Raw genomic sequence first — 25452 nt, forward strand, 5'->3', positions numbered from 1 at the left:
CATCAAAGTTGGGCAATGGTCAGGGCAGCAGGGCGTTACTGCGAGTCAGGATAGCGATATATTTCAGGATGCAGCGATGGGGGTCGCTTCAGCCCATGGCTTTGACAATTTAGTACTTCTGAGAATGGGCAAGCTGACCGTGGCATCTTCATCTTAATTGACAAGACAATGGCTTTCTTTAAAGGTGGAATTCCTGTGTCTCCACAATCTGCTATATTCAACAAATCACTTAAAACCTCATTCTGGAGGTAAGTATGGAGATGGCTTTCACTTTGAATCTCCCTACTTTGGTGGGGTGTGCTTGCTTTCTGCTCACCTGCCTGAAATGATAGAGTTGAGATCACACATGAAATACAAAATTGGCCTATGCCCTATCATTTCTTACAACTTTTGAAACTAAAACAAGTCCAGGTTTCTCTGTTTTTATTCCAAGTTTTTATGGCAATTTTCATAAGCTAAAAATGTCAGGTTGTAAATTTTTTGATTTATTAATTGCATATCTTATTTTTAAAAGAAGTGCTACAAATGGATTGCCCTTTAAGAACTATAAGTGGATCACAGACTATTTGCTCCTTCAAAAAAATAATTAACACATCTTACACAAAAGATGTGTTCACCCTGCCACAAAATATTTGATGGTTACTAACTAAACACACACCTTCAACCAACAAAAGATCCAGGACTCATTTCCAGTCCTAGAAACCACAATTCAGGAACTTACTGCAAAAGTTAAAGAGCCAGATAGATGTGTGCATTAGGTCTGTTTAGATTTATAAGGTACCATTGCAAAAATAAATAACATCAAAGGAGAACATTATTGATACTTTTTGGTGATACTGGTCTGAAATGTGAGTGTTCATGCTTCAAATATAAAAGTAAAGCAGATGAAACTACACTTACACATTTTGAAATTATTAGTTTAAATAAAATATTAACACAAAAAAAAATCACCATTGCATCTGTTGCTTAAGAGGATGTGAAAAGAAGAGTCTGGATTTTAAACTGCCTGGAGGCTACAAGTGTGTGTGTCTTTGTTGTTGGTGCCAATTACGGCATGCCTGGTTTATTTGATACCACAGTTGCATGGATGGAAGAGTTTGCGGCTGTGAAAAACAAAGTAGCAGGAAGAGTTTATTTTTTAATAAAAAGCCATAGCGATTTTGGTTCTTTTATCCTCAGACACGCAAGAAGTAAAAATAACTACCCCATCCTGTTTTAAACCTTGTGGCAGATTTAGTAACACGTTGCCAAGTATCATTTCAGTGTCAAAACCAAAGAAATCAAACAGTCACAAGGAAATTAAATTTATACCACATCCTGCAAATTCAACACTGACAGAACTTAAGCTTAACTGTTACTGCGAAATTTTATCTAGAACAAAACTAGACTATTTTTTTAAATGTAAAGAATGAAACATGTCAAGGAAGCAGTCTTGAATGTTTTGTGTGCAGATTAAACTTTCTTACAATAAAATGTCTTGAATCGACTTGTACACCAATCAACAAATAATGGGAACAAATCACAAAAACTACTGTTTACTAGAGTCGTAACATTGAATATCATGGAGCAATAGGGCATGGAGTTGTTTCCCACAAGCAGCCCCATCTCAGCCACAATATTCCATGAAATCTTTTGTGGTTCTGCTCAATTTCCCCAGCCCCGCTGGAGAGGCCACGCACTTAAAAATTATATCCGACACCAGATCATACCCTGCTGTTTTAGGTGACATTAGTGTGGTCTAACAGTTAACTACAGAAAAGGGAAGAGAAGAAAAGAAAGTTCTCTCCAAAATCATCCATTTGTGTAATATGTTCCTCTGTGTTACTCTAAAAGCAGCAGTAAGTGATAACTTGGGCAGCAGAATAGATAAGGTGTACCAGTAAATGTGGTGCATTTGGATTTTCAGAAAGTTGTTGATAAGGTTCCAATCAAGTGAATAGTAAACATTATTAGAGAACACTGAATTGGGGAAAATCTCCCAGCAGGAATTGAGAATTGATCAGTGAAAGGAAAACAGAAGGAGGAACAAACCATCCTCAGGTTTATAGGCTGTGACTAATAGGGTATTGCAAGAATCAATGCTGGTGTCCCAGCTACATATAATCTACTTCAATGATTTAGATACACGGAACAAATATAGATTTACAAGTCTGCTGATCACACAAAGTTAGCTGTGAGGAAGATTCAAACGGCTTCATGGGATTTTAAAAACACTACGAGAGTGGGCATAAACTGTACTGATGCACTATGAAATGAAAAATATGAAGTTAATCACTTTGGTAGGAAAGAGAAAAATGCAGAGTATTTCTAAATTGGTGAGAGATTGGGAAGTGTTGATGTTCAAAGGGACCAGAGTATCCCTGTTCATGTGCCACTGTAAGCTAACATTTAGGTGCAAAAAGCAATTGGAAGGTGAATCATATATTGGTCTTTATTGCTAAAGAATTTGAGGACAGGAGTAAAGATGGCTTGCTGCAGTTGTTCAGAGTCTTGATGATACCCAGAGTATTATGATCAGTCTCCTTACTTAATGAAGGATGTACTTCATATAGAAGTATAGAGGGAATGCAGTTTAACAAGGTTAAGCAAACTAACTTTAGGGGGAGGGGTGTCCAAGAGGAGAGATCAAAGAAATTCAGCCTGCATTTTCCTAAACTCTAGAGAATAAGAAATTACCTAATTACTTATTTAGTATTTTTTTATTGGTATTCTACTGCAAAATTGATACAGGTATCAACAGACTGGATGCAGGAAGGAGGTTTCTCATTATTGAGGGGTTTAGACCAAGGGATGAGAATGAGCAGTAATTTCTTCACTCACAGGGTGGTGAATATTTGAAATTCTCTATCCCAGAGGACTGTAGAAGCTCAGTCATTATATTTAATACAAAGACTCATCAATTTCTAGCTATTAAAGACATCAAGGAATATGGATATGGTGGGGAAGTGGCACTGACGTAAAAGATCAACCATGATTGGCTTGAATGATGGAACATGTTCAAGGGACCAAGTAGCTTACTCCAGCTTTTATTTTTTAGGTTGCAAAGTGGGATGGAGTATGGCTCACACTAGTCCCAGACATCATTCTCTTCTTTCACATGCCAAAGCTGCAGCATAAAAAGGTAAACTACAGACAATCTTAGATTTTAATGTATACATGTGCATCACTTTAGAACGCTTTTTTTAAAACCCTGGTTTTGTTCACCCTCTTCTAAAAAGGCATCCCGGTTAGATGTTGAATTCCATAGGAACTGAGAGCCTGCACCATTATGTTAATTCTAGGATTGCAGCATTCTGGAAGAGATGCTTGTGAGGGTGTTGGTAACATGAGGTCATTTGGCTTTGTTTTTCCTCCTGATTTTCTATACTGGTAACCATTTCTCCAGATTCCTTGGGGGAGATTGTCTAACAGTGAAATGACACAAGTCAAGTTATATCTTACATTTCTCAACTGACAGTCTATAACTACAGGAACATTAGGTGGTATTTAAAAAAAAAACCAGCACTTGCCTTTGTAAACAATGGTGACTTCACTACCCAGCAGGTCAAGCCAAGTCATGACTGTTACCATGGCTACTGACACCTCCATGTGGAGTGGGAGCGACGGTACTATGTAAAATAGCAAGTGATGATAGCTTGTTACACAAAATCTTGGTGCTTAGCCTGCCCTCCAGCTTTGTTCTTTCAGTCTTCATATCATCTGACCCCTTGAATTGTGTAGCTACTCTACAATTCACTTGTACAGGGATAATAGACATGAATCTTTTCAAAACCATGATTCTTGCAACTGCCATGCTCGAGATGTCAGGCAATGAAATGACAATAAGGTAACAGAAAAACAGTATTCAATCAAAATACAAAGATCACCTCAGAAAAATCTCCATGACAACCCATTTTGAAATAAATCCAGTTTAAAAAAATCCCAATTTTAAATGAATGTTGCAGATAGTTTTATCTCATTGATTTACCAAGCAAGTTTAAAATTGCTTAGATTTGAAACATTTTTAAAATTGTGAGTTATAATTAAGGAAGCAATGGTGCACGATAAAAAACAATAAAATTCAACTTTGGTGGTAGCATACTATGGACAACAGCAAATTAGCAACCTATTTGTATCTCGCCTGATTTTCTTATCCAATGATGACAAGTATCATACTCCAATAAAAGCAGGCAATTCGTTCTTACTCATTTTGGTACTATAACTAAGTTGAACTTTATTCTCAGGCACTTAGAATATATTTATGATGAGGAATAGTATTAAAACAACGTTGCTGAAAAAGTTTTGTATGTGTTACATAGCAGTACACGGCCACACCAGTATAGTTCACTGTTATTTCATACATTGATAATTTGCAATGTTGAGCATGCCTTCAGGGAATCCATGAAGGAGTGGACTGCACTTCAAACTGAAGGCATGACTGCCTCCCTTGGCTATTCTCACACAATTCCCAGTGTGCAACACAATAGTGGCATAACAGATATCAAAATATTGTTTTACTACTCAAGTTCAGAAAACATGGAGTGGCTAAAAGACATATGATTAACAGAAAGAAAGAAACAAACAACACAATATAAACGTTCAAATCTTTGGTATAATTTTAATCCTGTTTCTTCAGGGTGTGACTTTTATCCAAGGTCAGTGTGAGCAAATGAGAAGTCATATGAAATAGCTATACCGATTCAGAAGAATGTCTTGGAGCATTGCACTTTGCAAAAAGTACAACAGCAAAAAGGAAGGTCAGGAATTTGGAGAGCAAGAGAGGGATGATTACATGTTGAAATGAATGGAACTTTAAGGAGACTCGGAAAACAGAAACAGTAAGGTGAAGGTGCTTTGGAACAGTCTCGAGGTTTTGAGCACAGCAGGTGGAAAACAGATTCTCATTGATCTCAAGCAGGAATATGGAAGGAAATATTCCTAAGTAAAACAGGCAATCAAAACGAAAAAAACTTGCACTTATCTCAGGGGTGACACATTAATGGTAAGACTACACAATCTGCATTACAGTCATTATTTTAAATATCAAATAAATTATTCTCACAAATTATGTGTGTGTGTAAAATATTTTAAGTTTGGAACTTATTTCCAAAAGGTTTCTAAAGTTGTGTAAAGCGTGGACTGAGGTCAATTAACAGGAAGTGTTAAGTAAATTTAGTCCATATGATATTCCTTACGAAAACAGATGAGCTACAGTTGTGTTTTCTTTGCATTATGTTACCCAGACACATTAGCAGGACAAAACATTAAGTATATTTGAATAATATGACAGCTATAGGTACTTGTACTTTATTTTGGAGGTTTAGTTTTGACCCTTTAAATAGGAGGCAGAATATATTACATGGTTCAGGTTGAAATTCTTTTTCAATACACATCATAAACAGAGAAGCTTTTTATTTCTATTTATTTATTCAGATCAACTTTAACATCTATTCTAACTCCTTGCTTTCTGCCTTTAATTGACACTTTGTTTAAAAGACTTTAAGAATTGAGATTATTTTAAAATCTACATTTTTGATGATGTTAGATGGACAAAAAATATTTGCAATACAATTAAAGCTTAAGCTAAACAACATTATAGCAACATTGTAAAATTCAAGGAAGGAGTTCAAAAAAATACTCTGATCCAGTACTTTTTCCTGACATCCCGAGACCAAATTCCATTGAAAAGTAATGCAAGTTTCCAGTAGAGTTGATCACCTTCTTAATTTAAACCACATACCCATATAATGAGAAGCAGTGCAAATCCACGGTTGTTTCTATACATTCCAGTTGCCTATCAATTTACATATTTTAAATTAAACACACCAAATCAATGCATTATGGCAGATTCATGCTGTACACAATTAAAGCAATAATTGAAGACATTTGTCAGGAATGATGTCCAATTGGAAGCAAGTGTGTATTTAAAATTCACATCTTAAAAAAAAAAATCTGATACTAACCTACAAGCAAAATGACTTAATCTCACATTGCACGTAAAGAAAAGGAAGCCATCAATCAGTTATAATTACGGTTCTCTGCAGCAAAGCATGGTAAAAATTGCAGTAACTGGCTGTCACATTTTTGCAATGGCACGGAAATCTTAACACTCCAAAAATGTAAAGTCATACCTCTTCCTAAATCCATTACCAGACTGCATTAAACATTTGTGTGTGAGAAGCTCTGAACATCAGCATTTAATCTACAGTAACTGATGAGGCTCATTCATCAATCAGTGCAACTCTGTTTGATCACTCTGAAGTATTGGTTGGTGTTAGTATTCAGGGACCCTTTACAGTTGAATCACTTGGAATGGATTCTAGCCAAGTTTACTTTTTCCTGCTGCTAATGCTTCCACAAGTATGGTGAAATTAATTAGACATACTTACAACAGTTTTAGAAGTATTATTAAGGGTTTTCTGTGCATTAGGTAATGGGCAATAGGAGACAGACAGATAAAGATGAGCAAAGGACTTGAATTTGACAGGCCTGTTTAATGGGCACTTAATGCTGGTATTTTAGTATGTTCTGTCAATCCCATGTACCTAAAAGTGCCTTTTTTTTTTGCTTTGCACTCTCTTGTTCCATTATATTACCTTCAAGAACAAAGTATAATTCTTGCCTGGTTGAGAAAGATAAGAGATGGAAAATAGTTCATTATGGTTTGAGTTAGTACGTTACAGTGGATTTAGTTTATATTGTAACATTTTGGTGGTAGGCAGATCTTTACTTAAATCCAAGCATCTACAGTCAGTAATTTTATGTCAGCTTATATGAATATTTGTTGGTACAGTGGACCTAGGTTACTAGGATATGAAAGTAATTTAAGTGCACTCATCTATTGAGATAACACTCTGATGAGCGGTCAATTATCTGAAACATCAATGTGCTTCCATATCCATAGATGCTGCCTGATTAGCCGAGTGTTTTTAGATGCACACCTCCGTTAAAAATCTTCAGGAAGGTTTGCAAGAGATCACTACAAGGGACTGACCAAGTTACTTCCAGTGCTGACAAAATTTTGAACTAAATGTTAACCTGCTTTGGCTTTAGGATGTTGATGGACAGAATGTGCACTTTTGGTACTTTTAGTTTTAATTTCAGAATTCTAGCATTTATTGTTCTCATTTTTTCCAAAAAGAGTCTTATGATTGGTTCCTGAAATTTTCCACACTTGATGCAGTTAGACAAAATACACTGACACCCTTCTCATGTCACATCATCATAAATATTTAAAAATATCTTGCAGGAGCTTTTTTTTGCTCTTGGGAGTTGCTAGCATGACCAGAATTGATTGTCCTTCCTTAAATGCCCTTCAGAAGGTGGCAGTGAAGCATCTTTTTGAAACACTGCAGTCCATATGGTATAGGTAGATCCATAGTGCAATTCGAAGGAATTTCAGGATTTTGGCCCCATGATAGTGAAGATATGGTGGTAAAGATTCAAGTTAAAATAATGACTTGAGAGAGTACTTGCAGGTGGTGGTGGTGTTTCCATGCCTTTTCTACCCTTGTTCTTCGAGTTGGCAAAGTTTGTACATTTGTTAAGTGCTACCGAACGAGCTCTGACAAGCTGCTGCATCTTGTACACGATACACACTGGCCACTATGTACTGATGGCAGAGGAAGTGAATGTTTAAAGTGGTGAACGGGGTACCAATAAGCAGGCTGCTTTGACTTAAATAGCACCAAGCGTTCCAGGAACTGCGCACATCTAGGCAGGTGGAGAATATTCCATCATATTTCTGACTTGTGCTTTGTAAATGGTGGACAGTCAGCTGGTAAGCTCTTGTTTCAGAATTTTCAGTCTCTGACTTGCTCTGAAGTCATTATTTGTATGGCTGGCCTGATCCCTCATGAACGTTGCAAAATGCTTTCCCCAAAAAGGCAATATTCCCATTGACTCATACGAATACCTTGCCCAAGGCCAAACCAGAGAAGTATCTGCAAAGGTGCTAACGGCCTTGAGCATATCCAACAGGCCCAGGTTGATGATGAGCACAAAAAGCAGAAGGAGCATGCATGAACATGAGCAGTCCACCTGACAATCTCTTCGAACACCATCTGAGTCAATTATGGCAGGGTTCGCACTTAGTCACTCGAGGACCCATAATTCCAAAGTGGAAGAAAATCCTCATCAATCTCACGGGAAAGCTTAAGAGCATGATAACGGTCGGTCCAGTTCAATTTCTAGTCAATGGTAACCTCCACTCCCAGATGTTGACGTTCAGGATTAACAATGGTAATGCGTTTGAATGTCAAGAGGAGATGGTTGGATTCTCTCTTGCTGGAGATGGTCATTGCCTGCAAAATATGCCTGGTCACCTATCAGCCGAGACCTCAATATAGTTCAGCTCTTACTGCATGCAGGCAGAAATTGCTTCAGCATCTGAGGATTTGCAAACGTTAATGCAAACTGCGTAATCCTGAGTGAACACCCCTACTTCTGAACTGAAGTTGGAAGGAGGTTTTTGATGAACCACCTAAAAGAGGCTGGGCCTACAACAGTGCTCTGAAGAACCCCAGAAGTGATACCCTGGGGCTGAAATGATTGACCTCTAACTATCATCTTTCTTTGTATGACTGCAACCAGTGGATAGTTTTTGGTTAAGATTCTGATTGCAATATTACTAGATGTTGTTCTTTTTAACTTTAAAATCTAGAGTGTAGATTATGATAACAAATTTTAAGATATGCGTAAAACTGATCTTTCTGAGGCATACAATGGTCAGTGGGGTTTCAGGAAGGACTTTGCATGAATCAACATTTGTGCTTTTTCTAGAGCCATGTAGGAGCCTGGTAAGAGATTGTCCATATGATGCAATATTCAGAAATTCAGAATTTTCAGGCAGCTGCCAGTTTTTTTTCCAGGCTTTGGCTATTATGGAATGACAGGACAACATTCCGGCCTGTACATGTCTCCTTATTGAAAGTGCCTGCAAGATGGATACCCCAAGTCAGTGTCAAACATTAGAGGCCACATGACTATGTCAAGCTAGAAGACACTTTAATACAGTACTGCATTTTTATCCCAACATTCCCCATTTTGTACAAAAAGCAAAAACGAATTCTATGAATTTATAATCTCCACGTTGATTTACCCAAGTTGTGCATTATTCATATAAATGTTCTCATGCATAGCAATTCATTATAGTCAGTCTCTGCACATGCATTGCACACACTACATTTAATTGTGCCAATTTCTTAATGTGAACAGGTTTGCATTGCTGTTAGCTGTTCATCGAGGTGATGTTTTTTCTCTAGACAGCAATGGTATATTCAGCATTATTGCTGCCAATGCTAGTTGCTTGAATGCTGTTTCTTGTTTGGTGCTCCAATGTGACCACATGCCCTTGGTAATAAATTAGTATAATTTTACTAAATAGCTGATGAATCCAACAAAACATTACACTGCATTTCTATCTATTGGTTACTGCTTTGGGGCTAATGCTCTTCACTTCCCATTTTTGTGATGTTCTCTGCAGTACTTTTCAGCCTGCCCTTTGTGATTGTTTTGCTCTTGTAGCCTAATGCAAAGCTTGGTCTGTTCTTCCATGACTATGCTCTTTTTGTTGATTTACATCTTTAGTGCTTCTGAACTTGTTGATCACTTTCTCAAGAGTAAATCTCTCCTCTCCCATTGGATGTGCTCTCACTGCAGGTCATCTATGACTAATATAATCCTACCTTTAATCACATTATCTTTTAGTTGCACAAAGTTGCAGATTCTGCGAGCTGTGTTAATGTAGTCACATATTCATCAATGTAAATTTTTCTTCACATTGGGCCTTAATATTGAACATGTGCTGTTCATAAAATTCATTCATTTGGGTTTCAAGGTGTGCCTTCAGGGCTTTCAGAAATTCCTACAGCCTAGTTTTTCTGTTCTTCAGAGACATAGGTAGTAATATACTCTGAAACAGTCTCTCCTTCCATGTTAAGTGTGTAGCTACTTGCAGTTGCTCTTTTTTCACATAGCTCTTCTGCAATTTCATAATTTTGCCAGTGTGCATGGAAAACTGCCAGTTGTTTCATAAGATTTTTTATTTCGACCAGTGTTGACAAGTGTTGTGACTTACCCAGTGTTTCAGCTGTCTTTCTTCTTTGTTCCTTTTTGATGTCTTTATAGCTCTGAACATTCTCGCGTGTCTCTGTCAGTAGCTGCGCTTCTATGCAGTTCTTCAATACTCCATCTCAGCTCCACAACGACACCAGGTTACAATCTCACAGAACAACAGTTAGGCTAGTACGGTGTCCTTATTGAAACTGGCCCCAAGACGTCAGTGCTCAATGTGGAGGTCACAAAATTATGTTGTATCAGGAATCACACTGGTACAGTACTGCATTTCTATCCCAAACACTGACCTTTAAAATCAGACTATATTCAAACCAGAGCTGTGTTTCTTCTCCATTATAGAAACAACTTAATTCAAGCCCTACATCACCCATTTTTGCTTTTACTTCTGCATTTTTTCTGCTGAACCTCTTGACATGCTTTTGGCATTTCCAGACACCACACTGCCAAATCTCTCCTTGTCAAGCTCCGTTTGTTCATATTATGCGAACTTTAACTCATCCAAAAATACTGCTGGAAGTTTCCCATCCAAAACTATCCCATTGACCAACTGCTCCTGCGCTTGATGACTAACAGAGGTCTCTTTTACTTTTATTGACAGGTTCTGCTAATTACTTATGCATTGGTTTGTTTTTAAATGTCCTTAGTAATTATGCTACTTACGCTTTTAATCTATTTACCATATATTTAATGCATGTGCTTCCTATTTTTTCAACGGTAATATGTTGCTATTTTTAAGCACACAAACTACAAGTGAATTAGTTACAAAAAAAAACCCTTTAGATATACTGGTGTGTTATAACTGGTGATGTGCATTCTGAACATCAAATATTTATTCACATACTTACCTTACCATTGCTAAGAGCATTCTGATCATGTCAGTTATGATAGGAAGATGATATTGTGAAATGTATTTTATTTGTATTATTTGTTTGCTGCAGGGGAAATATGTTTAACATAGCCTCTCCCTTTCAGGCAACAATGTTCAGTGGCTTTAAATATCTTGAAATTAGGCACTAGTTAATTTATTATATTATGTTCCTATTATGTAATATTTTGACCAAATTTAGGGCACCTTAAAAATGTACTGTTTATTACATTTAGAATACATTTGCTGCAGTACATGCTCAGAAGCTGGGAAACACAAAAAAAATGGATTTGTTCCGGAGCACACCAGTGGAAAAATATATTGCAGCATCTCAAGTTTATTTTTGTTTATTTGTTCATGGGCATTACTGCGAAGAATCTATTGCCCATCCCAAATTGCCTTGGAGAAGGTGGTGGTGAGCTGCCTTTTTGAACTGTTGCAGACCTTGTTGCATACCTAGGTACACTATTAATGCTGTTCGGATGGAGTTCCATAATTTTAATCTGGTAACTGAAAAAAACAGTGGAAGTTTCCATTATAAAAGCAGTGAGAGAATACAAAACAAGAATGTGACACACTGAAAGAATGCAAACAAAGTATATACAACAATAAAAATTAAGTGATGTCCGAAATGCTGAACAAAGAACAAAGGACAATACAGCACAGGAACAGGCTCTATGCCCCTCCAAGGCTGCACCGACCCATTTTGCCTTTCCATACCAAAACTCTCTTCACTTAAAGGATCCGTATCTCTCTATTCTCTTCCTATTCATGAATTTATCCAGGTGCTTCTTGAATGCTGCTGTTATGCCTGCTTCCACCACCTCTTCTGGCAATGCATTCTAGGCTCTCATCACCCTTTATGTGAAAGACTTGCCTTGCACATCTCTTTTAAACTTTGCACCCCTCCCACCCACCCTCACACCTTGAAACTGTGGCCCCTAGTAATTGACCCCTCCACCCCAGAGAAAAGACCTGATACTTTCCACTTTATCCATGCCATTCACAATCTTATAAACTTCTATCAGATCACCCCTCAAAGTCCTACGTTCCAGTGAAAACTTTCTTTTTCAGAAATCATGAAGGAGTATCCTGACTTGAAACATCAGCTTTCCTGTTCCTGGCCTGCTGTGTTCCGCCAGCTCCACACTTCGTTATCTCCGACTCCAGCATCTGCAGTTCTTGCTGTCCCAGTCTATCCAATCTTTCTTCTTGGCTAAAATCTCCCATACCAGGTAACATCCTGGGAAAACTTTCCTGTACCCTTTCTAAAGCATCCACATCATTCAATAGTGTGGTGACCAGAAGTGTATGCAATATTCCAAATGTGGCCTCACTAAGGTTCTATAAAGCTGCAGCACAGTTTGTATGTCCTCATGCTCAATGCCTGTTCCAATGAAGGCAAGCATGCCATGCGCCCCTTCAGTGATCTGTGGACCTGCACACCCAAATTCCTCTGCATGTCAACACTCCTAAGGGTTCGACCATTCACTGTATAATTTCCACCTGTACTTGACCTTCCAAAATGCGTCACCTCACATTTGTCCAGATTTAACTCTATCTTCCAATTTTCTCCCCATGCCTTCAACTGTCCTATATCCTACTGTATCCTCTGGCAATCCTCCTCACTATCTGCAACTCTACCAATCTTTGTATCTGACAATAATGGTACAATAGAAGTTGAGAACATTGAGGAGGAAGAGATTATATAAACAGAAAAACAGCACTAGTTCAGAACGAGTCATAGCAGCTATTGACTTTGCACCAATTTACTGGTGTTGGTTTGTAAACTCTTACATAAAATAATTCAGTCTATGGATGCCGCAAAAGAAAAGAGACTTTTTTTTGGTAATTTTGAAAAAGAAGAATAGCACATTTCCTATTTCAGACACAGACTCCCATTTCAAATACAGCAAAAGTAGCTATACAGTAAAGTTGTAAACTGGCAAGCGTACACTTCAACTATAACATCAGAGGAAGCGCATCTAATAAACACCATGATTTAGGTCGAAGAGTAAGTCAGTCAGACCCTTGAACCTGCATTGCCATTTGATAAGATTGTGGCTAATCCGATTGAGTTTTCAACTTTTCTTTCCCTGGCTATCCTTTGTGCCCTTAGATTCGTAATTGACATGGGAGTCAACGTCAGTCTTAAAAATATTCATTGACCCTGCTCACCACTCTCTGAGGAAGAGAATTCCACAGACTAATGAATGTCAGATAAATTATTTCTCTTCATTTCCATTTTAAACAGGAGCCCCTTATTTTTAAACAGAGACCCCAGTTCTTGTTTCTAACACAAGGAAAAACAAAGTTCCTCTCAGCATTCACCCTGTTAAGTCCCCTCAGAATCTTGTATGTTTCAATAAGATCACTTCTGATCGTTCGAAATTCCAATAGACACACATCCAATCTAAACAAATTGTCCACATAAGGTCACTTCTTCATCCCATGTATGAATTGAATAAAGCTTGTCCTTTCTTAGAGGAGGCCAAAACTGTACACAGTACTCCAGGTGTGGTCTCAATAACACCATGTACAACTGTAGCAAAACTTCCCAACTTTTATATTCCATCCCCGTTGCCATTAACTAGCACATTCAATTTATCTTCCTAATTACTTGCTGCACCTGCACACTAACTTCTTGTGATTCAAGTGACAGGATACTCAGAACCCTCTGTACCACAGGGTTCTGCAAACCCTCACTATCTAAGTTATACACTGCTGTTTCTATTCAAATAGGATTTTTTATTTTAGCATTTTATTTATTACCCTATTCTTTTCGCACCTTTAAATGAGATAATTTAGCTACAGTTGTTGTGATTTTTGAATGAAATTGATTAAAATCAGATAATGCATGTTGGAACTAATTGGGACAGTGTAGATAGAAGAGTGTTACCCACTGGTCTAGAACCCATAGGGAGTGCAGCAAAGATGCATTAGCATAATAATGGGAATGGTGGGATGGTCCTCAAGGGGAGAATGGTTCAATTGGGCCTGTATTCACTAATTTTTATAAGGATCAGAGGGAATCTTATTGAAATGCACACAATTTTAACAGGATTAGACAAACTAGATAGAGGGAGGACGCTTTTCCTGACTGAGGAGTCTAGAATCAGCGGACACAATTTCAGGATATGGCGTATCTCATTTAGGACTGAGATGAGCAAAGGTTTCTTCACTCAAAGGATAGTGAACCTTTGAGAATATCTACAACAGAAGTCTGTGGAGCCCAAGTCACAGAATATTTTCAAGAAAGAGATAGATACCTATTTAGATACTAAAGGCATTAAGGGTGTAAGGAGAAAGCATTAAGATAGAGGATTAGCCATGGAGCAGAGCCAAATGATGTTCCTTATTTATGTTCCTTGGTTCTACGAATAGCAGGCCATTCAGTCCATCAAGGCTTTTCAACTATTTCATCTATTATAGTAGATTCTTTACAATCACAATTGTCTCCCTTTTCTTCATTCTGTAATACTTTTTTCCCCAAATTCTAGCTCCCTTCTGAGTCCCTTCATTTGCTTTGAATCTATAACCTACTGGTAGTGTGGATTTTGTACATGATTAAATATCCCAATTTTAAAATAGGTGCATATATTGAGACTAAGAAGGTTTGCAACAGAGATATTACTAGCATAGACTCAGGGTGAGGGACTTTAGTCATGTGAAGAAACTGGGGTTGATCTCCTTGGATCAGAAAAGGTTAAGAGGAGACTTTAAGAAGTTGCTCAAATTCAATGATTTTAACAAGAGTAAAGAAGGAGAAACTGTTTCTGATAGCAGAAGGGTCAGTAATCAGGTAACACAGGTCCACAGTGATTGACACAAGAACCAGAGATGACATAAGGAAGTATGATTTTGATGACTCAAATGCATTGCTTCACTGGTCAAACCAATACCTGAAGGGGGAAAAAAAATAATCAGGGCTATGGGGACAGAACACTGACCAGAATTAGTTGAAAAGTTCTAAAGAATAACTGGCACAGGAACAATAGGCCAAATGATCTCCTTCAATATCATTCTATGCTTATCCATTGCATGAACAATGTTTTCCTAGATTTTAAGTAGCCTACTTTGAACTTGAAGATTACATGTCCTTACTCTATTTCCTACTAAATGTGAATATTTTTTCCAATTATCCTTTGAAAGGGCCTTTATTATTTGCAGCATGTCAATGAAACTATTCCTAAACCTCATCATCTCCAGGGAAAGTATTGGTTCACCCTGCCAACACAATTTTGTAGCCTGCTTAACATAACTGTGCTTTGTAGATTATAAGACATGACTGATGACACATGTAGAAGGCTAGAATGAGCTAGTGGCAAAGAAGCTAATAACTAAAACCTTCACAGTCACTGGCAAAGCATAGTGTCTAGCCCAGCCAGCAGAAAGCCCTGGAGCAGCAGGCTGCAGAGATCTGAGCAGTTCTCTGATGTGCTGCCCTTCAGAACAGAATGTGTTTTTGCACACGCACTGAACTGGTAGAATCCGCTCCAAAGAATACTGACAGATGCTAGCTGCTCCTGAGCTGGTTGCTGAAGTTCCTTTCCCTCCCGCCAGTGCTCCCACAATAATACAATAAATTAGGTGATAAGGCTTATTGACAGCAAGACATCTTATTAAAACAAAAGGAAATAAAAGTGATCTCAAAGCCAGGAATCCAATCGGCAGGCAAATGTCCAATTAATGCTTCTGTAGCTAAGAGCTGTCCCAACAGGCTTTACTGTTGTAGGTTGGACAATGGGCAACATTTCTGTGATTTGTAGTTAAAATGGCAGAGGATACAAAATAGTTTGTAACACAGCATGCACTGTAATTTTTTTAAAATCATCTGTTCACCGTGTGCCCATTAGTGGGCAGTGTAAAGATTTGGGCTCAATCAGATATTACACTATAATGAAATCCTGAATGTCAATTTAATACATCTCATGAGCATTCCATGCCCATTCCCCATTTTATTGATTAACTCTGAAAATTTAACTGTGTAGTAGCAGAAATGCTCAAATAAAGCCAATTGATTCTAAAAGCAAAGTTTCAAGTACAGTGACCCTTGAACTGCTTACTGTTCTTTCATCACAGATACTACCAGAGCTTCTGAGTTTCTTCAGAAATTTCTGTTTATGTTTGTTTCGGATCTCCAGCATCCACAGTTCTATGTTTCATTATTATGATGCATTTCTCCCATGGACTATGTCCTACCACAAAATCTAGACACAAATAAGTTTGCATATAAGACAACAGACAGGATAGAAAAAGGCTCCAGAAATTTTCTTTTATTTACAAACCTATGTGTTACAGGTAACTTCTTTCGCAATAAACTCAAGATAAACATTGCTACTGTTGGAACTCCCATTTTAAAGTTTTTCAAGCTGAGGTCTGGGTGACATTAACTATGGGAGAAAATAACATCTAATGTATTAATTCCGACAATCTACAATCCTAATGAATAAAAGCATATTATCCTATAAATGTAGATATTGATGGTTGATTTCAGGTACATTAGTTGTGGAAATAAAAGCAGTTATGTGGCCTTCATTTCTTTCATTCATAATTTGATCCCAAATATTACACTGATTGCAATTTGAAATAGTTTACAAAACGTACCAAAGATAATTGAAATCAACCATACATTCTATATTCACAAGGCAAAATTTAATCATTATTACATTGGTCCCTGTCCTAGATCACATGGCAGCCAGATGAGTTACTTTCAAATTCACGAGTTGGATGTGGGCTTTGCTGATTGGGCCAGCATTTGTTGTTCATCCCTAGTTGGCCTTGAGAAGGTAGTGGTGAGCTGCATTCTTGAACTGCCATAATCCATATACCAAAAGTAGACCCACAATGCTCTTGGGGAGGGAACTACAGGATTTTAATTCAGTGACAGTGAAGAAATGGCAATATATTTCCAAATCAGGATGGTGAGTGGCTCGGAGGAGAACTTGCAGGTGCTGGTGTTTCCATCTATCTGCTGCCCTTGTCCTCGAGACGGAAGTGGCCGTGGGTTTGGCAAGTGCTGTCTAAGAATAAGGATCTTCAGCAAAGTTCTTCAGTGCACCTTGCACACACTGCTGCTACTGAGCATCTATGATGGAGTGAGTGGATGCAGTGCTAATCATGCAGGTATGTGTGTCCTGGATGGTGTCAAGCTTCTTGAGTGTTGTTGGAGCTGCACTCGTCCAGGCAAGTGGGGAGTACTCCAACACACTCCTGACTTATGGACAAGCTTTGGGGAGTCAGGGAGTGAGTTAGTTGCCTAAGTATTCCTATGCTCTGATCTGCTCTTGTAACCACTGTATTTATGTGGTTAGTGTAGTTGGGTTTCTGGTTTATGGTAACCTCAGAATGTTGACAGTGGGAGATTTCAGTGAGAATAACACCATTGAATGATAATTGGGAAGATTGTCTCTTGTTGGATATGGTCATTGCTGGCATTTATATGGCATGAGTGATAGTTGCTACTTGTCAGACCAAGCCTGGATATTGTCCAGCTCTTACTGCCTTTGAATACAGACTGTGCTTCAGTATCTGAGGAGTTGCGAACGGTGCTGAACATTTTGCAATCATTGGCGAATATCCCCACTTCTGACCTGCTGATGGGGGTAAGTTGTCGATGAAGCATTTGGAGATGTTTGGGCTTAGGACCATATTCTGAGAAACTCCTGTAGAAATGTTCTGGAGATGAGAAGACTGGCCTCCAACAACTACAATCATCCTCCTATGTGTCAGGTATGACTCTAACCAGCGGAAAATTTGCCCCAATTCCCAATGTTGCCAGTTTTACTAGGGCTCCTTGATGCCTTTCACCTCACCTCTGGAATTCAGCTCTTTTGTCCATATTTGAACCAAGGCTGTAATGAGGTCAGGAGCTGAGTAGCCACGGCAGAACCTAAACTGAGCATCTCTGAGCAGGTTATTGCTGAGCAGGTGCTGCTTGATGGCACTGTCGGTGATACTTTCCATCGCCTTACTGACGATCGAGAGTAGACTGATGTGGCGGTAACAGGCCGAGTCGGACTTGTCCTGCTTTGCTCATACAGAACATACCAAAGTAACTTTCTACTTTAGCAGTAGATGCCAGTGCTCTACACATAGTGGAATAACTGGCTCAGGGTGCAACAAGTTCTGGAGCAGAGATAGTAGGAACTGCCGATGCTGGAGAATCCGAGATAACAAGGTGTAGAGCTGGATGAACACAGCAGGCCAAGCAGCATCAGAGCAGCAGGAAGGCTGACGTTTCGGGCCTAGACCCTTGAGCACAAGTGTTCAATACTACTGCTGGAATGTTGTTAGGGCCCATAACATTTGCAGTATCCATTGCCTCCAACTGTTTTATGGTATTTTGTAGAATGAATCAAATTGACAATCACTGGTTTGCTGATTTGATTATTTTAAATAAACGACTAGTTTCAGATACTAAGGTTAGTGAATATGAAACCAAGAATGTGCAAGCTAACTTCTAATTAGAGAAAGTTTAAGCTTTCCATTTTGAGCATATTCATGTAAGACGACTTCACAGCTCACAGGAAAGAAATGGACAGAATAAGTTAAGTAGAACTTTAACTGTGGGTAATTTCGTGGAACCCGATTTTCTGTAAATCTATAACTTTGAGAAATAGGGTGAAAACTCTGTTTTGTTGCGTGTCTTAAGTTAGTTCGAAAATGTCCTTGGTTTGTTTGCTTTTCTCTTTTGTAAAATAAACTGGTTTTGTTGAGAGAGAAACTTGGTAGCTTTGAGTGGCTATTTTTTAGTGAATGGCCTCTAAATCAACAAAAATTGCTTTTAAATGATCGAACAAGCCAACTTTCATTCCGGGATCTGACAAATTTAACAGTACCATCAGCTGGATCATGATGTGATCAAAAACTGATAACTCAGTCTTGAATAAATTTAAAGACATGACCTCCGCCTTCTGGGGAGAGAATTTCACACTCCAATAACCCTCAGAGGAAAATAATCTTCCATATTTGAAGTTAAAGGGAAACTTCTTATTCTTAAGCTATGTCCCCTAATTCTCCTCTCCCCACATAAGGAAACATCCTCCTGGCATCCATTAATTAAACTTGATTTCTCTTTCACAAAGTCATGCTGGTCTACCTGATCACATTATGGTTTTCTAAGCAGCCTGCTCTAACCTTCTTAATAATGCAAGGCTAACCGCCCTAAGTACTCAGTCAAGTCTCAATTCTTTCAGACCTATATAAAACATACTGCCCCCTCTACAACCTTCATGTCTTCTTTCCATCATAATTATTTTCTAATTTACATTTAGGACATCATCTCCCCCAAACAAAAAAAAGTTCAGAATTCTCCCCAAACATTTTTTCTTTGAATAGGGAAGAAGGGCAATTTCTTCAGCTGTTGACTTGGTCTGTCTGAGGCACGCAGTGCTCACTTGTGTTTTGACATCTTGTACTTATTTCACAGAGGACTTAGGTGATGCACATCTACTCCTAACAGCTGTCAATGTTTCCTCTATTCTTAGTGGAGTATTCCATGCAATTGGATACATCAAACTTTCACTTGGGTCAGCAAAACTTGGTTCTCAATTTATCTATAGATTTGTGTTGACATAGGTAAATTTATTTCTTCAACTTCTTGAATATTGTGGAGCGGCATGGTGGCTCAGTGGTTAGCACTGCTGCCTCACAGCGCGAGGGTCCCGGGTTCGATTCCACCCTCGGGCGACTATCTGTGTGGAGTTTGCACATTCTCCACACGTCTGCATGGGTTTCCTCTGGGTGTTCTGGTTTCCTCACACAGTACAAAGATGTGCAGGCTAGGTGGATTGGCCATGCTAAATAAAAATGCCTGTAGTATTCAGGGATGCCTAGATTAGGGAAGTTGTAGAGGGGGATGGGTCTGGGTGGGATGCTCTAAGGGTTGGTGTGGATTTGTTGGGCCAAAGGGCCTGTTTCCATGCTGTAGAGGTTCTATGAAAATGAAAAAATCTTACTGGAAACAGTGTTGTTCACTGCAGCTCACAATGTTGTGGCAGCGATCCACCATTGTCACCGTTACTTCATGCTTGAAGTGGATTAGGATATCTGTCTCTCTGGTCTAACTCGAAGAGTCTTGTTGAGTAAATAGTATGAAGTTTACTATATTACTGTAACTGTTTACACATTACATGACCTACATTACTACAGAGGCTGCTGCTAGCACCACAACCCCAAACCTATTTCCAAGTTGTTTCTTTACTCTCTGATCAAATCCTGGTGACATCCTTACAGTAGATGGTGCTTACTACACTCAATTAAGATTGACCTTTGTTGCAGACCCATATACAGCACTGGAAACTTTGCATGTATCCAATAATTTATGGGAGGAAAAACAGTGCAGAATGAACACAGTCATCCAGAATTCCATGGAACAGGGCAATTGAGCAATAATGGAGAAGGAATTCAGAAACTATTATAATCAAATTAGATATAGGAAGTGACATAGCACTCATAGTACTGTTAAGAAGGTAAATGATTTTGAAGTGACGTCACTATTTACAGAGCAAACACTCACTTTAAATGCAGTGACATTTTCTTAAATCCATCATAGAAGACAGTAATGACACAATTAGAAAAATAACTGATGCTGCTTGCACAGATCACTGCTTCTAAGTTATTCATATCATTTCCTCTTATTACTGCCAGACTGGTAGCTGCATTATTCAGCACTGTATTTATGACATCAACGCAATTAATAAAATTCAGTTCCGCAAACTCTGGAATGTTTTATATTATTCAAATTATATTTGAATAAACACACAAGAAAATAACTGCTTCCTTTTGTAAATATAATAATAGTTTTTGGTATTACATTAAGGCTAGTCTTAGAAGAGTCTGCAGTTATTATTCACTCCAGTTTAACTAAAACTAATCAATGACATTCAACAGAATTGTTAATATTCAAATGGTTTTTAACAAATTTGAGCTGTTTGTGAAATCTAACTGCCATGAATTAATTTTTTTATATTCACAAATACATTTTGTTCTGTAGTCAATCTGTACTTTTTACAGGTTACCATGAAGTTACTGTTTATGTGTTTATTTTAACTTAAAGTTGGACTGATGCTATGTGCTTACACAGTCATTACAAAATAGTCCCATTTGAAAGAATTGTTTGCATATTTAATTTTACTCAATAGTGGGCCAGAGTTTCAAATAAGCAGAATCATAAAAACATGACTTAAGGCCAGATTTGCCTCAGGCTACTACCTTCCTTCAAATGTGCTGGGAAAGACTTTGTCAGACTATTGTTTTGTATTAAAAACTCATGTGTTTGTTCAGCACAACATGGGTCGTTGCAATGAGTGAATGATGTCTTTGACATGGCAAACCTCTAATTGTAACAAGTCCATACCAACTAAGTTTTACCAGATGCTGAAATGGGTTTGATTAACAACCACACTGGATTCCATGTACAATCTGATAATGATGGTTTTACTGCTCAATATTAAAAACCTCAGCTTTTATAAAGGAAACATTATGTCAGCAAAATCAGGATTACAATTTTCAGACTAAAGTTCACCTCTACCCTACTTAACCATGGAATTCTTTTAAAGAGACAGTATCCTCTTTTACGTGCCTATCCAAAATATTTTATCCTACCCTAATCATTTTTTAAAACTTATTATACCTTACTGGTATTAGATATTTGGTGAATATTGAATTCTGGTTTCATAAACCCATACTATCAGCCTCAAACATTGATAACTCTCTGAAAGAGCAAATGAAATAACTCTTAAAAATCTGCATTTATATATTTATGTATAAATATAAATGCTGTTTAATTATTTAATTAAAATATGTAAGGTTGAACAAAATGCATATGTTTTACATGATTGACAAAATAAGTTTGGTCCAATAGCCCTTTAAAAACAAGTTGAAGTTCAGTAACGCTGTGACCTACTTTGCATAACTTATTTAACATACTTCGACATTTATACCAAGCTGAAATAAAATTACATACATCAGGATCCAACTTGTATAAACCAACAATACTTCTGAAATATAATCCTTGAAATAATCCAGCCATTCTCTTGATCTCCATTCCAGATTTCATAAAGATATTTCTGCTTCATGATGCTTTTAATTCAAATAGTTAACCTTTTGAAAATTCGTTTTTAAAAGAAAATCAATCAATCAATCATTCATGGTTCAATGTCAAGACTTGAACATCTGAAGAGTTAAATTTGGACTCCACAAAATGCTATCAATTTTCCACAAGGAATGCTACCGTTAAACGGTCTTGCAATTTCTACAATCATATCTGCTAGACAGGTGTTCTACTCTTCTGCCAGTAAATGATCTTTTTTCCGCAAAAGCTCATGCACATAAGTGGAGGAAAGCAGAGCTATTTTCTTGTTGATTTACATCAAGTATTTTCAAAGGTCCACTCAACAATCATATTTTTACATATTCACATTCTTCAGATCAAATTCTTCCCTTACATTGATGTAAGAAATCACCTGTGTAACAACAATACAAAAGGCTACAAACGCAATTTTTCATCATCTTTTCTGTTATGAAGGCCTAGAATGTAATATTGACAAAATCAAAAGCAAATTCAATGAGACCAGGATAACTTGCCCAGCACAAGCATAAATCTCCCATGCAATTCCCACACAGTCACTGCAATGGAATTTCTGAGGGGCCCTGATGTGCATCTTGTGGAGTATGTCCAGTCACCAGCTATTCAGATATTAGAAGGACTGGGCCAATTCATCTGCGCTACAAACAGAAATTGCTGCAACCAGAAATGGATAACCTTAACTCTGTTTCTTTCTCCAAAGAGATTGTATTTAATTCACTAACACTTCCTTTCCAAGAAGGATCAACTTGAACAACTGTCTCTTTTCTCTCCAGAGATCTTCATTTGTCTCTTTATTTTGTTCTTCTCCTCCTCCCCCACCACCATCACCACCAAAAACCACCATCCACCCAAAACTTTTTTCTGCATCTGGGTTTACATAAAACCTGTTATATTTGTACGATATTCCAGTTCTGATGAAAGGTCATTGGCATGAACTGGGAACTGTTTTCCTCTCTACAGATCCTGGCTGAGCTGTTGTATATTTCCAGCTTCCATCAGATTTTGTATCTTTCATCAGTGCAGCATGTTGAGTAAAACGTCTGTTTGTTTATGGATACTCAATATGTATTACCCTCTAATACATATTACTGCTGTTATATATCCTTACAATATGCCCACTGCCAAATATGTTTATTAACATTTACATTATACATCCTGCATTGCTTCCTTGTAACATTTCTCAGCCAAGCACAGGCTAATTTATTTATAGCAATTATAAATATTTCCAAATGTACTAATCTGCAAATGCTTATCTCAAATTGAGTCATTTCACCACAATTGATTCTCAGCCCTGAAACACCTAAGTCCCAGCTTAAAGCTGTGACAAAATTTAGTAGTTTTGGAAAATCAAGTTATTTCAACTTTGCACTAAATGTAGTTCTTCTTAAGTTCATTGCGACATTTCTTTATTTGTTAGCATGACACCCTTACCTCTTTTTTCATATTTACTTATAACCTTGCCTGTTCATTTATTTCCTCCATTACTGTTGTCTTGAATAAGCTTTCATTCCCTTGTCTAGTGTGATTCAGAGAGCAGATATATGGCTGGGTAAATTATCAACCAAGCTAAGTATGGGAGTGAATCCTGAAGTCACTGCTTCCTTAGGTCACACAGATGATATCACTAACACCTGTTTCTGTAACCCAAACAGAAGGAACATAACTCTTGAGCTCACGAGAGTGCAAGCTGCAATTAAACCTTGCTGGCTTGTCAAAAGCACAATTCATTCATGTTTTTCTTAACAGCTCTCACTGGAGGATCCTGCAACTTAGCTTCACTAAAGCAATTACCATGTAAGTGTCAGATATGTTTATCTCCTATTTTAATTTTGCCACAGCCCCAGTGCACATTAATTACACTCAGCCATCCTGAAATCATCTGTTACATTTTGTTTTAAGTGCTGTATTTCTATGACTATTTTTAATTGTGTATCATAGGTAAAAATTCGTAGCAACTTCAGCAAAATTGCACGTCTGGATCTGTAAAACATGTAATTTCACTACTCTCAAACAATCTGAGGAGTGTATAAATGTGGACTCTACGCTGACACCAAACAGTAACTGAATGACAATATCAGAACTCTAATTTTTTTTCCATTATTAATTTTATATTATTGCTTAACGTGTCGAGTTTTCAATATTCCACCATTACCGAATTCAATGAAATCTTGGACTGGTTTCTCTGAGTCACAATTCTATGGTCTGTGGGTCAATGTCTCTAAGGTGCTTTCAAAACTTTTAAGACAATTATCTTCTCCGTGAATTTCATCTACAAGTATAATGGGAACCTGTAACCAATTTGTTAATGACATCTGCTCAATAACATCTACCATTTGAAATGGGCAAGGGCAAGCTTTCAGAGGAACTTTACTCTATAAAGAGACATGGAAACCAATTTAACTTTTCAGTGTGGCAGCTATTAGCATGGAAAGGTTGTGCAAATACTGCAAAAGGATGAGAAACTCCAGGCCTCTCTCACCGTGTCAAACATAAATAAACTCCAAAAGTAACCAACAGCTAATATGTTTGTTGTGCATTGCAGGCAGGTGAAGAAACACCTTCATGCCAGATTAGCCTGGTGACTCCCAGAGGCACAATATCACCGGAATAAAATCCAAGGACCTATGATTTATATGTAAAACTCAGTGAACTTGTTTATCAAGTGGTGTTTTTTTAAAATCACAGCTGCTATGTCCAGGGTCATTATACGAGCTCAGGAACTTACAGCACAGGAAATTTCATTGGATTGAAACTTCTTAATGCAACTATATAAAAGATAATTTAAACTTCTGAAATAAATCCTCTTATTCTCAAACTAGATTTAAAATCTTGTCTCTTTAATATTTGATATACTGCAACAAGCCGTATAATGTTACTCACTGATTTATGCATGACCTCCACCATTTGCATCCTAAATTAATCAACACTAGCCAGATACAACCACACCTAAGTTTCAGCACTGGTCAAAAAAAAAGTCAGTCTACCACCTTTCCCAGCAATACTTGGGACATTTCATCCAACCTCTGCTCTATCTTTTTAGAACCCCTTCTCCTTTTTGCCCGTAGGCCCACTGTTGCAACATGTTTCACAGTCATCAACATACTTGTAAGAGATATGCTCATGATATCATCATCGTTATAGCATGTTTTTGGAGGATATAAAGGTCTTTTTTTTAATTCATTCACGGGTTGAGGTCCTCACTGGTTGGGCCAACATTTATTGCCCATCCCAAACAGCAGTTAAGAGTCTACCACAGACAAGGTGGGGATGGGAGTTCCCTTCCTTAAAAGACATTAGTGAACCAGATGAGTTCTTTTAACAATCAGCAATGGTTTCATGGTCATCATTGGTCTCTTAATTCCAGACTTTTTTTTATTGAATTCAAATACCATCATCTGCCGTGGTGAGATTCAAACCTGGGTCCCCAGAACATTACCTG

The 25452-nt window shown here is 37.8% G+C and overlaps 1 protein-coding gene and 1 long non-coding RNA gene across 4 annotated transcripts in view; one reads left to right on the forward strand and one right to left on the reverse strand.

Annotated features, from left to right (window-relative positions):
- Nucleotides 1-25452, reverse strand: part of LOC109925951 (ERC protein 2) — a 591163-nt gene that overhangs the window by 55929 nt on the left and 509782 nt on the right. The gene's annotated exons all lie outside the window — the stretch shown is intronic.
- Nucleotides 19-24659, forward strand: LOC125485123. Of its 2 annotated transcripts, XR_007263899.1 has the most exons (4): nt 19-248; nt 3038-3121; nt 23760-23807; nt 24556-24659. It is a non-coding gene; the product is annotated as an uncharacterized LOC125485123 (long non-coding RNA). The 2 variants fall into 2 exon arrangements; XR_007263900.1 differs by lacking the exon at nt 23760-23807 and having other exon boundaries at nt 24556-24634.

The sequence above is a fragment of the Rhincodon typus genome, chromosome 16, assembly GCF_021869965.1.
Source record: "Rhincodon typus isolate 14 chromosome 16, sRhiTyp1.1, whole genome shotgun sequence".
In the NCBI taxonomy this organism is placed as follows: domain Eukaryota; kingdom Metazoa; phylum Chordata; class Chondrichthyes; order Orectolobiformes; family Rhincodontidae; genus Rhincodon; species Rhincodon typus.